The following is a 15,382-nucleotide window of genomic DNA, read 5'->3' as shown; positions in this document are numbered from 1 at the left end:
CTATCAAGCCCCTCAATCCAACTCCATTACCCAAGAATCCACCTGCCAATTTCAAACTTAACCTCTACTGCGCCTACCATCAAGGGGTTGGCCATTCTACCAATGCCTGCTTCCGGCTTCGACATGCCATTCAAGATCTCATCGATTGTGGCATCATCACAACCCCACCTCCATCAACAGCCGATACTGTCTCTAAATCCTTTCTTCAGCCCAACTATGGCTCACGACTTGGTCAGACATCCACTATCTCCACTCAAATCAACCCCACCTCTACTCAAATCAACCCGACCTCCAAGCCAACTGTGCCCATCCCGGCCGAGCCCAAGGACAGCCTGCTGGCTGCTAAACGCAATTGGGGCTTTCTCTGCCAACACCTGGATTGACAATAATGAGGAGCTTACAAAGGAGCGGACTGACTGGCTGAGGTCCATTGTTCATGGGAGCATTGAGTAGGTTTGGTCAAAGAAGTTGAGGAAGCCGAAGTGTTGTTGTTTGGGCCTGATATCCTCCAGATTCCACCTCTCTGTGAGGAAGTCAAGGGTAATTATAAGGGTTGCATTTTCAAATAGCGTCTATTTTGCATTGACACATTTGAGTCTGAGTTTGACACAGTGTTTGTCAAGTCTAGCTCTGAGTCGGAGTTCGTGCCTCTTGGTCCTCCACGTCGTAGCTTTTGTTTCAAGTTTTGAGTTTGCTGTACTTGGCAACCCCGAGGGGCTTTCTTTATGATATGCTTTATTTTGCTTCTAAGTACTTTGCTGACTTTTGAATAAACTGTGTTGACCCTGACGACGAAGCGATAGATTTCGATGGGATCATCCCCAAGGAAATGTGTACCCTTGCTGAAAGGGAAGACGAAAGGCATGCTCAGCCTATTAATTGAAATAGTAGTTTTTAAATAAACTTGAAAGATAAGGTAGACCTCCGAATGGTTCAAATTGGTTCAACGCTGTCCCTAAAGGAGCATTGCACCCGGTTAGACAGGCTTGAAGAGTTCATCAATGTCTTGGCATGGTCTCACAAAGACACGCCCGACGTTGATCCCAAGATAAAGGAACATCAAATCCCACTGCTACCGGATGTCAAGCCAAAAAGCAGAAGCTTAGAAGGCTCCAGGCCTCGTACTATGTTCAAGTTTGTAGGAACAGCGGTCCGCCAAGCACAAGTTAGAAAGTTCAAATTGGCCTGGAGTGAGGCATGTCAACTAAAGCACTCTGGACCCTGTGCTATCAAAGCCATTTTACCTGGGGCTGTGGCCGAAGGTCATCAATCTCGACAATAATAAATTCAGCGCCTTGGTCAACTTGGATCAATTCAAAAGCCTTTTCCCTGAGAGAAGCTCGTTGGGCTGAAAACCCCAAGGGTGGGCAGTTCCAAGCAAAAGTTAGAGCAACCTGCTAGATCGAAAACCTATGAAGGCGGTCTAGGCAAAAGTACATAGGCAATATTTGAAAGCTCGCTAGAACGAAAACCTGAATGGGCGGTTCTAGGCAAAAGTTAGAGCATAAAAGGAGAGGTAAAACACACGAGTGAACCTTAGCCTGAACTACGTTTTGACCTGATTCCCCAGAATGTCGGATACGTAGGCAGTCTCTCTTCGAGACTCACTCATATTCTATCAACATGGTCCATGGTTGACATCTTGGTGCACACCAAGGGTCGCGAAGGGTCGAGAACAAGACAAGCTTCATCTATGCAGAAGGGGGAAAACCATTTGTCTTTCAATTTTATTGCAAACTACTACTTCAATTTCAAAGCTGAGTAAAAGCCTTAAAAGATTTTAAGCATAAAAAATAGAACGAAATGCTGGCGAGGCCTAACGGCTCATAGTTTATTCTAAGTTCAGCGAAGTCTAGATTTAGCAGCTGTAGTAGCTTTGCAGTCACGCGTGCTAGTTCGATACTCATGTGCGCTTGTTCAATGCGCATGTATTCAATTCAAGCAATAAACTATGACAATTAGCTACTGCCTTCGAGTCCTGTTCAAGGGGTTTTTGCCAAGTTTTTTTTTCATACCGTGCATATCTAATGTGACTGCATGGGGATGTTGGTTTCAGTCCAGGCCTATATGTGTTTTCATTTGCGTCTTATGTTCGTCTTTGTGGCATTTTTCCAGTTTTTCAATCCATTGTCGTTTCAGGATGCTTTTCCCAGTTTTGTCAGTTCATACAGGTCGATGTACCTCTATTTGACCTTACATAAGCGTCAGTTTCACCTGTTTGAAGGGCTATTATGAGTTTTGGCGCGTTAAATGCCCAAAATTTCATTATTTTCCATGTGTCTAAGGGTCCGCGTTGTATCCTGGGGCTCTTTCTACCTTTTTGTTTGAGCTAGGTGAGTTCGTGCATGTGCGCATATCTGTCTATCGACTCAGTTCACTTGTCAATGGAAATTAGATATTAGTGCATGGTTTATATGTCGATAAACTGGAAAAATGCAATTTTTACATTGCTACCCTAGCTTCTGAAATCCACAAGCTATGGAAACTCGTGAAAGGCAAGGGCATGTCAGCCCAAGGCCAAGCAAAGCATATCTTTGGGGCACGTCTGTGCAAGCACCAAAGAATGGGCACTCAGGCCCAATGTCGCTACTCGATCAACTGGGCTCGTCAGCCCACTCAATGTCTCTTTGTCTGGATGCGCATCTCAGAAGCAAAGGCAGTAAAGTACTGGGGCTCAGTGATAGTCTTTAAGCGTCGTTGTCCTCCTAGGAGCCGCCTTTAGCTAGGGTCTGCATTTTCAATTTTTTTGTTTTCATATAGCATACATCTTTGCATATTGTGTATATCAAATGTTGAAAACAGGAAGGTGACCAGTTTGTGGGAGCGTATGCTCAAATGGTTTCCATCAAGTCTTTGTTTGCCGAAGGATGCGATGCAATCTCCGGCGGTGTTGTTCTGTTTGTTTAGTGGAAGCAATGGAAATCTACCTAATTCTCGATTTGTTTGCCGAAGGATGCGATGCAATCTCCTGTGGAGTTGTTCTGTTTGTTTAGTGGAGGCAATGGAAATCTCCCCAATTCTCGATTTGTTTGCCGAAGGATGTGATGCAATCTCCTGCGGTTTGTTATTATTGGTTAGCAGAGGCAATGGAAATCTCTCTAACTCACGATTTGTTTGCCGAAGGATGCGATGCAATCTCCTGCGATTTTGTTATCATTGGTCAGCGGATGCAAAGAAATCTCCCTGAATTCACGACTTGTTTCCCGAAGGATGCGATGCAATCTCCTGCAGAATCAAATCAGCGACAGCCGGTCTTGTCCAATTTCCAATGGCTCGATCACTTTGTATAGTGATCCGCCCTTTCAAATCAACATCAACCGGTCCTGTCCAATTTCCAATGGCTCGATCACTTTGTATAGTGATCTGCTCGTTCAACGACAGCCAGTCCTGTCCAATTTCCAATGGCTCGATCATTTTGTATAGTGATCTGCCCGTTCGAATCAACGATAGCCGGTCCTGTCCAATTTCCAATGGCTCGATCACTTTGTATAGTGATCCGCCTGTTCAACGACAGCCAGTCCTGTCCAATGCTCAATGGCGCAATCACTTTGTATAGTGATCCGCCCATTCAAATCAACGACAGCCGATCCTGTCCAATGCTCAACGGATCCGCCCATTCAAATCAACGACAGCCGGTCCTGTCCAATCTTCAACGGCTCGATCATTTAGACTGATGATCCGCCCTTTCAAATCAACGACAGCCGGTCCTGTCCAATCTTCAACGGCTCGATCATTTAGACTGATGATCCGCCCATTCAAATCAACGATAGCCGGTCCTGTCCAATGCTCAACGACTCGATCATTTAGACTGATGATCCGCCCATCCAAATCAACGACAGCCGGTCCTGTCCAATCTTCAACGGCTCGATCATTTAGACTGATGATTCGCCCATCCAAATCAACGACAGTCGGTCCTGTCCAATCTTCAATAGCTCGATGATGATCCGCCCATTCAAATCAACAACAGCCGGTCCTGTCCAATTTCTCAACGGCTCGATCATTTAGACTAATGATCCGCCCATTCAAATCAACGACAGCCGGTTCTGTCCAATCTTCAACGGCTCGATCATTTAGACTGATGATCTGCCCTTTCAAATCAACGATAGCCGATCCTGTCCAATCTTCAATGGCTCGATCATTTAGACTGATGATCCGCCCTTTCAAATCAACGATTGCCAGTCCTGTCTAATTTCTCAACGGCTCGATCATTTAGACTGATGATCCGCCCATTCAAATCAACGACAGCCGGTCCTATCCAATCTTCAACGGCTCGATCATTTAGACTGATGATCCACCTTTTCACATCAACAACAGCCAGTCCTGTCCAGTTCGCAACGGCTTGATCATTTAGACTAATGATCTGCCCATCCAAATTAACAACTGCCGGTCCTGTCAAATTTCTCAACGGCTTGATCATTTTGTACACTGATCTTCCTGTCTCCAAATCAATGACAGCCGATCCTGTCCTATCCACAATGGCACGTTCATCCTGAAGTATGATCAGCCGGTCCTGTCCAATTATCAACGGCATGATCATCCTGAAGCATGGCCAACCATATCATTAATAATAATCAGCCACATCGTCTATCTCTGTCCATTCAGCGATAACAATCGGCCACATCACCTGTCTCAGTCCATTCAGCGATGACAATCAACCATGTCGTCTGTCTTAGTCCATTCACCGATGTTCAGCCATATCATCAATGACGATCATAATATGGTTCGATGGTCCACCCATTCGCAACTAATTGTTCCCCAGGAGAGTCCGCCTCGACCTGCCCCAAACGACTGCCTCTACATCGGTCTAGCTTCAAGTGCATCTTCCAACAGCCTTATTGCTCTGTCTCGGATGGTCTTTGATAAGGAGATTGGCTCTGATTCCCAACAGATGGAATTAAACCTGCCTGACACGACCTACCCGTGTTTGTTGGAATGCTTTGTGCCGAGGATAGCTTGATCCCCAACAACGACGGCTTGTCCCATCTAAATCCGTAGCGACAGCCTGTCCTATCCAAATTCGATCAACAAGCGGCGATTCACTCGTTAACTTCTACTTTCATCCCCAGCAATGGACCGCCCGTCCATTCCACCAATCAGGTTCTTTAAGTTTACATGTCTACTTTGCTAGTATTGTTTGCTCTGGATTGCCGTTAGGGGTGTCTATAAATCTTTGACGTTACTTTTACCAAGTCGATGATGCTTCAAGTGCCGTTAAAGAGGGGCTACTGTAGACACCCCAATTTGGGCTTCCAGATTAGTTTACTTACGGTTTTTGATTCCCCAATGATGAAATAGATCAAGAACACCCCGGGAATGATAGCGTGTTTGAGCTTTGAGTGTTTGAAAAACCCTTGAACCTAACCTAATTCTAAGCCACTTCAAAAGGCCAATAAACCCTACTGACTCGCGCCAGGGCGCAACCATCGCGCGCCGGGGCTTACCATTGCGCGCCAGACTGACTCCCTCGCGCGATGGTCAAATTGCCAGGTGGTGGTCAACAGTCAAAGCTTGACCATTGACCATCGCGCCAGGGCGCACCATCGCGCGCTAGACTGACTCTATCGCGCGATGGTCCAAGATGTCCCCATCACCATTATCAGCTGGGAAGCTTAGCCACCAAGCAAACTTCAGCCAGCCTCGTGGACTGGCTGAGCTCCTCTCCTTGCACCAACCAGATTCACCCTCTTCTCTCCTTATAAATACCCCCTTTGTTCATCCATTCAAGAGGTTCAAGAATTTTGAAGGGTTACACCTTAGGTTACCAAATTTTAAGTCCAAAGAAGAATTACACTCACCATCCTCCATTTTCACACTTCAACCATCCAAGAACAAAGCTTGTTCTTCCTCCTCCAATCATTCAACCACTCAAACAACTTTTCACTCAAAGCTCAATCTCTTTCAAACTTAATCTAAGTATAGCTTACCTACTGTTTTCTGTTCTGATCCCTGAGGGGAGCTGGCAGGGCCAAGGCTGGTAATCAATACCAGCCCTGGTCCTAAAGTTGGCAAGGTTTCAAAAATCGTAGAGGCAAGAACCAGCGCGCGACGGTCCCATATACGCGCGTGACACTCTCACTTCTTTGCACGATGGACCGCGTGGAGATTGGTTTCTTGCTGTTTTTGTGTATTTATTTATATATAGATCACTGTTAAGCATGTTAAAAACCAGTTTACTGCTTTCCTTTGTTAGAAACTGCTAGTTTGTTCGTAGTTAATTTGTGTTTCTGCTATTTTGGAGTACCCCTGGGATCATTCTGGACATGTACCAGAACCCAGAAACGTGTAAACCAAACACTGGTTAAAAGGCTCAGACCATCGCGCGCCAGGGCGCACCCTCGCGCGACAGACTGGCTCCATCGCGCGCCAGACTGCCTCTGACCAGTGAGTGGCCTTGCACAGGTAGCTCGGTCTTAGGCCATTATTTTGTCCCCACACTGTTTATGGGGTGTTTTATTAATTTGTAGGGCTTTACAGCCTTTAAGCTGTATATTATGCTGCTTATAACTACGTGGTTTGTCCTGGGTGTGCACTGGTCCTTCCAAAGCCCAAAGGGTTTGAGAATAAGAGCTGTGGATTTGAGCTCACCGGCGTGTGCGTGTCTTGGAGTTGCGCGCGCAGGAGTAAACAACATGCAGTTGACTTGTTTAGTGCATGCTGGTTTCTTCCTGCGCACGTCATTCCAAAACAAGGGCCTCTCAGTTTGTTTAAACTCCCACAGGAGTCTGTTCTCATCCTATACTAACTATCATCCATGCTATTCTATCACATCCTTTAAACATGTTACAGTTTTAATCCCCTTTAATTGTTCCCCCGCCCTAATTGGCTAAAAAATTGATTAATCAAACAGAATCGCAAACATTTTTCGCAAATGCCTAAGTAAAGACCGATCTCCGGATTGGGCGAGAGGGGTGCCTTAAAACCCTTCCCCTCTCGTAACCTGGCTCTCAAACCCAGATATGGTTATGACAGATTGGTGCCTTCACTTTTTTTCAAATCAAACAGCGCAGCGAGAGTTTCAAGTTCGGTTCCTTGGGTGTCGGACCTTCAAACCCAAGTGGTGACTCTGAACTGAGCGCTTGTCTGCCGAAAGAAAGCGCTCTCATTGATCCGCCCTTTTTTTTCCTGGCACGCTACCCACAGTGAACTCTACACCTTGGAAGCCTTTGGAACTGAAGAGCCGGCTAGGATGGAGGAGCAGGTGGAGCTGTAGTTAGGAACCCTAATTTCCCTCCCTTTTGTAATGAAAGTAATCTTATGGAGGTTATGATGTAATAATGAGCCAGACTCTATTTAGATATTCAATAAAATTGTCTATTTAACGTTCCCAAAATTCGGGGCATTACATTTCAAGCCGAAACCGAAGAGATTGAGCAAGTCCTAGCTTTCGGAATCCAAATCAAGCGAAAATACACGCCACCGAGCTCTATCCAACGCGATACAAGCCCCAATACGCAGTAGAAGATGCAGTGGAGGTTGATTGTTGTGGGTTTTGAATTTGGAGATGAGTTTTTGGGTGAGGAAGTGTGAGAGATAGAGAGAGCCGAGAGAGAGCGTGAGAGGCCGAGAGATGGAGAGATGGAGAGAGGAGGAAATGGGAAATGTTTTCCCTGCCACACATACATATACACACATGCACCATAATACACCAACACCCATATTTTCCAAACTTTTGCACATTTAACCTCCACATTCATATTCACGTCATTTTCACCCTTTTTTCCTCAATTACAAACATTAAAATTAAATTAAAAAATTTATGGGTCTCTACAAAGGGGCCCAAATCATGTATATTTCAGGAGTAACAAGAATTAAATTCGATATTTATATATTTTTACTAGTTGGTAGGTCTAAGTTTGTTTATTTATATGTAGCCACTATTTTATTTCACATACACTATTAAAATATTGTTGATAACTTAGAATTATAAAAAGCTTTTTCCACACACACACACACACACATATATATATTTTTAAGGGTACCCGCGAGAAATTAGCTCAAAATATGACCAAAAAGTGCTTGGTCCAAAAAGTTTTTCATAAAGCTTGGCATGAACTATTCTATGTAATAAATGTTTGATTCAATCACTTTTCAGTTATATTTTGAGCCGATTTCACACGGATACCCTTAAAAACATGTTTTAAACAAGTTGAATAGTTTTGGATCATCAAAATATGACCCGAAAGGCTCCAAACTATAAGGTCCGCATTTAAGGTAAGCATTTTAGGGTCCTTATTAGAAACTTAGAACTCAAAGTCTAGTTATTTCGATTGTGAATTCTAATTTGTGATCGTTATAGTTCATTAATTTATGTTTGGTTTCGCGTTTGGAATAATAAGGCTGTCATTGCTAAACACATTTGGTTCCTTATATCTGGTGGGGAACAATCTATGTGGTGCCAGTGGTTAAGTCATACTTACTCAAAGGCAGGAGCTTTTGAGATCTGAAAGTACCTAGTAGTCCCTCTGGGTTTGGAGGAAATTACTCAATCTTAGGCCTTTTGTCCGTCCTCACATTAAATCCATTGTTGGAGATGGTCACCACATTTCTTTATGGTATGATAATTGGCATCCCCTGGACCCTTTGGTGGAGGTAGTTGGTCGTAGAATCATGTATGATTCAGGATTACCACAAAACTCCACTGTCTCTCAAGTAATTAGGGACTCTCAATGGGCTTTTTCCATCGCTCAAACTTGGGAGCTCAATGAAATAAGGAGCCAATTGCCTCATCTTCTTCCTACTAATACAGTCTTTGAGGATCATGTTAAATGGTCACTTACCCTAACTAGTCAGTTCACTATCTCCTCATTGTGGGATAACCTTAGGACTCATTATCCTAAGGTTCCATGGAGCCATGTTGTTTGGTTCCCCACTCATATTCCCAAGTGTAGTATTATTTATTGGCTTGCAATCCTTAATAGGCTTTACACTGAGGATAGATTGGTATTGTTTGGTATCAAGACCTCCTCTAATTGTAGCTTATGCCCTGGAAGCGAAAGTCATGACCATTTATTTTTCAATTGCCCTTTCACCTCACAAGTTGGGCGTTGGTTACTGCTAAGATTAATGTTAATTGGTTCCCCGGGTCGTGGGCTGATTGGGTAACACTTCTCTCATCTTCCAAAGGCAAATCACTTCAATCTATCATAATTAAATTGGCTTTGACAACTTCTGTTTATCATATATGAATTGAGAGAAATTTTCTAAAATTCCAAAAATATAGCATGTTTGGTCTCTATTGTAAATCTGTTCGATTATAAGGTTTAGATTGTTGTCCTTAGTTAAACTTTCCCAGAGTCCATAAGCTAGCTGGTTTGTAACCAAATGGAAACTTCAGCAAAGTTAAAATTGCATTTTTTGATTGTACAAGTACAATGCTAATGAGACTGACTTCAACCAAAATTTCATATGTTTGGCTTGTTCGAACTGCAATAGAGGAACAAATGCATATGGAGATGGTGATTTTTGGTGCAACCATTGCAACAAGAAGGTTTCCCCAATAGCAAGGTGAGAAACATTCACAATTACTGATTACCTTTGCTAAGAAAAATCCTCATGTATGTAAAATTAAATCTGCAGTTAGTTATTTGTAGCATGCTTCAATATTAGTATCTTCTATGTTAATTTACATTCATTACAAAGACTGGCATACCATACCCACTAAGGAGGAGCAAAAAGGTCCTATCCTTTGGCTCATCGTTATGAAATGGAACTCTGCATTGATACAATTTGCTGCTTACCAATACTAATTAGTGTACATTAAAACACACCTTCCAGGTTTTTACAAAAATAAGACTTCCATAACAAATTATTTTCAATAACAATAGTGGTAGTACAAGAATTACCAAAGCAAACAGAATTAATTAACAAACATTGATGACACCATCAGCAGCCTAATTATGAAGAGACCAAAATTATATATCAATGCACTAAACTTCTATATATTAATTATATTACCCACTAACCATCTTCATACAATAGATACAATTCATCTTTCTTGACAATTTGTTAGCATATTCTTGTGAATCCTAGACAAAGTTCAATATCCAGATCACAGATGCAAGTGGATCGATTGTTGCAGCAATATTTGCCGAAAAAGCAGAAAGCCTCTAATACAAAAAAATGTAAGTTACCATAACTTAACTTTATAACATCAAAATCCTATCATCCAATCCAGTAACAATGCCTAACCCAAAATAAATACACAGGAAAATCTATCACTCCCTCTCATCAAAAAGCTATCTGCTCCAAAGAAACGCTCCATCAGGTTGAAAGCATCTATGTTCAGCTATGGAGGAATCGACCAGTGTGTCTTCAGTGTGAGCTCACTTTATGATCTAGTTCATGATGAAGAAGCAACTAAGTCAAAGCCGCTTCAAATCATGCCACCAGCCACACCACACAAGCGAAGCTTAGAAGAAAGCTCCAAGCGCAGCATATCAACAAATGACAGTGACATAGAAGATGATGAAGACCCCGAACCCCTAAAGTAGAAAAAGAAAAAAAAACATAGTTATATTATAAGAGGTTTTCGCTTAGTATCAAGCAAGTAGACATCGTTGCAAATCTTTTGGTGTGCATGATTTGCAACCATGTCTACTAAGATCAAAACTTTCCGCTTATGTAATTTACGACCGAAACCGTACTCTAACCTTTGAACTTTAGCTGCATGCACTAACTTTGAAACTATCAATATCCAAGTACTTAGCTATGTATGATGCCACCTCCTAACACCATATATGCTTCTCATCGTACAGTTGGGCATATTGTCATTGCATAATTCTCTATGCATAGTTTTGTCCCTTCCTCCATCCCTCTCTCTCCCTCCACCTCTATGAACAATTACATACACTCATGAGTGTTTTTAATATCTTATATGACCAGCAAAATGGAAAGTCCAATTGATCACTACAAGAACCATCTACAATGTCCTGTATGACCTCCCACTATTTGCTGAAATAGCAACAATTTCCTTACATTAAAAACCTACTAACCCCATAAATAGTTACCCAACTTTACAGGCACACTTAAAGGTTCCTAAATAAACATATTGGCACACTACGGGCACCAAATTAATAGGCACAAAACCCTGCATGCTGGCACGCTGCCCAACCTAGTTGATTAGCTATGAACATAATTTTTCACATGGTTGCCTTTTAAGTTCCTTGACTATGCTTTAATTTTTCGGTTCTTCCTAATTTTCTAGGGAATAAATTATGTCACCAAAGAGCTAAATTTCTATTCCGTTAATATTCTTCTATCCTTTTTTCCAGCAATTGATGAATTCTCTGCACTTTCTCAATTAACTGTGGCAACTGCAAATCCTTTACACAGTTCCTTGTCTACGTAGAGCTTCATCAGTGTAAAGAAAATATGAAGCTGCTGGAGGTGAATTTCTTATCGATAACGACGACAATGATGGTTGGCTGGCAACTCATGGGAATCCAAAAAGTATGTTATGTTGCAGCCTTTCTTTATCTGAAATTAATTTTCACTCGTTGTGACATTATACCTGCTTAGATAATAAATACGAAGATGAACAAAACTTTCCTCCAATAAAAATGTTGGAGATTAGCAAGAGAAATAGTTTTCTAGTCTATTGGTTCACACTCTGGGGTTAAGGAGGATGAAGACATGTCAACAGAATATGAGGAGCCTAACAAGTGACAACCTCATTGAAACAGACCTTGTAAGTTTCTTGGAGCATTTAGAATGTTAAAATGTTTTGTTTGAAAATGCTAACTTGATGAAGGTAGGCGGGCACGCTTTTTCCAATCATGTCCCTCAGGTGGAAAGGTCACAGGGTTATTTGGGAGGGCAATTTTGTACATTCCTCGAAGCCTTCTTTTGTAGATTTCCAGATGTGATTTCGTCCCTATCTCTTTTCTCTCAGCCACATGTTGTATGGAGGATTCTTCTTCAGGTCTATCTCTTTCAAAACTCAGCACCCCATTTGATCTGATCGGAGAGAGAGAGAGAGATGATCAAAGAGGGGGGGGGGGGGGGGGGGGGGGGGGGGGGGGAAGGGGAAGAAGATGGCGACGACGCAGCCAATATTTATAGGGATCGATTCTGACTATGCACTCTATGTCGCCGAATCCGTGGGTTTCTATGTATTTCCTCCTCTCCGTAAAAACATAGCCAATGTTTTTTCAAAAGTTTTGCTTGTAATGTATATGACTGGATGTCTTTCCTTTGTGTTTTTGATCTTCGATTACTTCTGATTCGGTTTCTTCATCTTCTTTTTGGTCTAGAATGATACATGAAGTTTGTTCTCCGTGCGACCAAAATATGGGTACGTTCTCCCTATTTTCATTTATCGCCAACAAAAAAACAAAACAAGTAAAGGAAGTTTCAAGTTGCTCCGATTTGTAGAATCTCCATGAGGATTTCTAGTTTGACTTCTGAGATTTAGTTCTTTTCCCATGATTTTGTTTGCAATAAGTTGTGATTGGGATGGGTGTTGTGTATTTTTAGCGGGTTGGCGCCTCTCTCTCTCTCTCTCACAAAAGCTCTATTTGCAGATCAATGATTAAAGCCCCCAAAAAGTAATTATCTGAGTTCGTTTTTCATGATTTCGTCTGGATTCAAGTTGTGATTCAGATGGGTTTTGTATACTTTCAATGGGTTGGTGAAGAAGAAGGTAAAACAAAATAAGGAAGTGCAAATTGTGAGTGACTACATTTTTCTCTTTTTATTATGGGTTTTGGTCTTATTCACACGTGCTATCAGTACCTTTTTCCCTTTTGTATGTCTTAATACTTGTTAAGATGTCATTAAACAAGTCTAAAAGACGGAAAAAAAATCAAGTCCGTTCCGGTTTCTAAAAAAAGGAACTTTTAAAAAAGGAAGGTAATTTTAAGCTCAAAAATCATGTGTTTGCACCGTTTAAAAGATCTCAATGAGATCTATCAAACAAGATATATATTGGTAGGCAAATTATTTGTGTAAACACATGATTTTTGAGCTTGAAATTACCTTCTTTTTGAAAAAGAATATTTAAAAGGAAAGCGGAACGGCACCTCACACCCTTTGGTTTTAGGGGTGTGCTGATGTATTTTTTCAAAAAAAATAACAAAGACGGGTACACATTTTTAACTATGGTATTCAAGTTGCGTAAACCTACCTTTAATTAATAATAATGAGTTTTCGCTTGCCAATTTTCAATTTGGGACACATTTGATCCTCAATTGATGGGGATGCCTTCTTTACCAGTTGTCCTTAATTGTCATTTTACTTCTTGTGTATTGTGGGCTACGTGGCGTGATAGGGGGAGAGCTTCTCAGACCTTTGCTGTCTCCCCCTCTCCTTTTCTTTCCCCCTACCTCTCTCTCTCCTTGCGTAATTCCTCTCTCTCTCTCTCTCTCTGCGATCTTTCTTCACGACACTAAGATTCAGCTAATGTAATTGGGTTTTATCAGAATCTGTATTATTTCCCGTTTATTTGATTTTTAGAGATTATAAAAGCTATGTTTTAGAGTTCTTCGACTTAGTGTTCCAATTCTGTAATGTGATTGATTTAGGGTTCTTATTATTTTTCTATTGTTTTGTTCGATGTAGGATTCTTCAACTCACACAAAAACCCAAACCCTAAATTTGTGGCACCATCGTGATGGGTATTTTTAACTTGACCTGTACCAACTGACCAACTAACTGCGCATGTCCTCACTTTTAGCCTTCAGATGTTTGGTTGCCGAGTGATCCAGAAGGTAAAAATTAATCCTGTTGACTTCACAGTATAGCAGACTAAACTGTATATATTTTTTATGCAGCTTCTCTTTCTTATTTTGGTTTCTGAATTCTGAATCTTTCTTACATTCTTAATCTATCCATGTGCTTGAGCCATGGGGTACGTTACAATATGTAGTATCTTTCCAAGCTTGTTTGGAGTATCTAGAAAGCACTGCGGTTGGTTTTTGTTCCGATTTTGTATTGTGGCTGAAATTAACGGTACCAACTCAAAGATGGTTGTAGTGTATGTTGAAAAATGGAGCATTTTCTTATATTTATGAACTGTTGCGTGAGGATGTTATATACCTAATGCCCTATTGATTTCGAAATAAAAAAAAAGGTGAATGCCCTTTTGATTTTGGATATTATATCTAGAATCGTAAATCGGAAATTATCTTAGGTTGACTGATAAAAACCTAAGTGTGTTGCCTCAAATCATGATAACGCTGCTTGGGTTTTTTGGTTTTTACTTGCACAAACATGTAGGGGGTACATAATCTGCTACATGTAGAGCTTTAGTCCAGCAAACCAATTTTGGTAGATTTGAGTTCGTTGGTGGCATGGTAAAATACAAAAGGGTAAATTTGATTTAGGTTGATAATGTTATGAGCATATGAAATTGTCCCTAAAGACAATTATTATTACTAAATGAGAATGTTATGAGCTCATGGGATTGTACGTAAAGAGTATTGTTATCATCGACATGTAGCATTGGGGTTTTGAATTTGGTTTACTATTTCATCTATTAACTCAGGGAATCTTAATTTTTTTTCCCCACCTGATTATTTGCTTGGTTATTTTATAATGATTTTGACAAATCTTGTTTACTTCTATCACTCACCCATTTAGAAAAATCAAATGAATGTTTTTTTGATTGGAATCAATTGAATGTTATAATTTGTTTAGTTCTATCTCCTCTCCGTTTATTTTAGGAAACACATGTTTGTCAAAGTCCGATCCATGTAGCTTTTGTTTTGAATCCCCACAATTGAACTGATTAACTGTACCACTGTGCTATTTCATAATCAGGTACTTTGTTCTTTTTTTTTAACAGCAATGAGAGGATAAATTGTGCGGCAATGTCAACGGTTTCACCAACAATGATAAGGATTTGAGACCAATTTTCAAGCGGCCAAATAAGTTAAAAATTCGAATGGCTGATTTTATACACCAGTTTGATATTTTGTCTTTCTAGGTTAAAAATAGATACAACTTTATGCGATTGTTTAGCGGTGATATTATACATCTCTTTATTTGTGGTATCTGAAAGTGTCAAGCTCTACGAATAAGGGAAAAGGAAAAGCCACATATGCTAAAGATGCCTTCATGTCTCTTTTGTTGGTTGTGTTTGGAGTATGTTATATTTAGCTAATTGAAAATTAGGTGAAATAGTTATAGTATCCCTACCAAAATTTACTGTCTCTGCCTTTTTTTTTCCCTACCCTTAAATAATAAGGATGAGTTTTTTGGATGGCAACTTTGGGTCAATTTTTCCAATTGTGCCCCCTAATTGGAAATCATGCAGTGTTCTCCGTTTGGGCGTAATTGTAATTTTGTCATGAGCAGAGACAGAGAGGGAGAGGAAGAGATGTCAGGCCCGAGGCAGATTTGACAAGGTGATCGGGTTGGGCGTTGAACTAGAGGAATACATACG

At 41.0% G+C, this 15,382-nt stretch overlaps 1 long non-coding RNA gene across 1 annotated transcript; it reads left to right on the top strand.

Annotated features, from left to right (window-relative positions):
- Positions 1 to 12,008: 12,008 nt before the first annotated feature.
- On the top strand, positions 12,009 to 15,161 carry LOC131319131 (uncharacterized). The gene is made up of 5 exons (XR_009197903.1): positions 12,009 to 12,110; positions 12,252 to 12,292; positions 12,475 to 12,545; positions 13,558 to 13,706; positions 14,783 to 15,161. It is a non-coding gene; the product is annotated as an uncharacterized LOC131319131 (long non-coding RNA).
- The last annotated feature ends 221 nt before the right edge of the window (positions 15,162 to 15,382 follow it).

The sequence above is a fragment of the Rhododendron vialii genome, chromosome 3a (genome assembly GCF_030253575.1).
Source record: "Rhododendron vialii isolate Sample 1 chromosome 3a, ASM3025357v1".
Taxonomy (NCBI): Eukaryota; Viridiplantae; Streptophyta; class Magnoliopsida; order Ericales; family Ericaceae; genus Rhododendron; species Rhododendron vialii.
The sequence above is the reverse complement of the archived record's forward strand: the minus strand, read 5'-3'. Positions and strand labels throughout refer to the sequence as shown.